The sequence below is a fragment of the Cibotium barometz genome, chromosome 38, assembly GCF_041138505.1.
Source record: "Cibotium barometz isolate CiBa-2024 chromosome 38, ASM4113850v1, whole genome shotgun sequence".
Classification (NCBI taxonomy): domain Eukaryota; kingdom Viridiplantae; phylum Streptophyta; class Polypodiopsida; order Cyatheales; family Cibotiaceae; genus Cibotium; species Cibotium barometz.
In genome coordinates this window covers 39,392,860-39,394,089 of record NC_141083.1, presented here as the reverse complement: position 1 = coordinate 39,394,089, position 1,230 = coordinate 39,392,860, and positions in this window count along the sequence as shown.

Below are 1,230 nucleotides of genomic sequence, written 5' to 3'. Positions count from 1 at the left end.
CTCACTTGATGTAGCTTGAACTGTCTTCCCTCAAATCTGCTTCTCTTCTTCTATGAGGGCTGCTTCCACTCCTACAATTGTTGGATTTGGGAGGTTCTTCAAGGTAGCCACTAAGGACTCATACTCCTCAAGTGTCCTATTTTTTAACAATATGGCTCTGGCATCCTCTTCTTCTACTGGTGCCCCAATGCCAGTCAATTGTTAAGTTATACTCTTCATTTTGTTAAGGTGTACTAAAAGTGATTCACTATCCTTAATTTCCAAGCCAAAGAATTGTATTTTTAAGCTTATTTTTGAATTCTTTTTCTTTGCTCTAAACAATTTCTCTAGCTCATTCCAAGCACCCTTAGATGTATCTTGTGATACAATGTGATGGATAAATCCATCTCCCTCAATGATAGCTAATCCCTTTTCATTTCGGCTTAACCATTTTTTCTTTTCATTCCCTTCATCTTCCAGACATTTTTCCCTTCCATTTACAATCCCCCATAGCCCATCCTTCATTAACATGAATTTGATTTTAACTTGCCATGTGTGGAGGACTCCCGTTTGAAATTATCAAGAATAAATGAAGCGGTCATTTTTTGTTTAAGAAGGCCTTAACACTTGAGTAATACTCAAGATCAGTGGACTAATCTCAATACAAGAGTGATTTGAATGAATAGATTAGTGCTAATGCAAGGAATTAACCACATGAACCCTCAAGATCAAGCTCACTATTTTTATGCAAGAAACTGTCAGTGTTCAAGTGAGAAATTGACCCTTCAAATCAAGGGGGAAACTGAATGTGATGATAAATGTTTGTATAGAAACTCCCAAATTTGTGATTTGAGCTTTCACTTGTCCAAAATCACCAAAAGATGAGTAAGATATAGGCTCGTTCACAGAGGCTATTATGGAGATCAAGCCAATTTTTAAATTTGATTTACAGCTTAATTAGCTCATGCAATGATGTAAGACTTGCTAGGCATACCATAAATGAGCTGAATTAGATAATTTTTATCAAAAGAGATGAACCCTCACCGTGCATGGCTAGCTTAACCCTAATTACTATGATTAAGAAACACTAATCTTATGGTGGGTGCAACCTAATTAACAACATAATGATGATGAAAAGATTATGCTAACTAAGCTTAAGACTCAAGCACAATTAGGTTACAAGATTGAGACTTGTACTCATAGAGAGGCTTGAGAGCTTGCTTCATTTTTCATTGCTTGAAATGGTCCCCT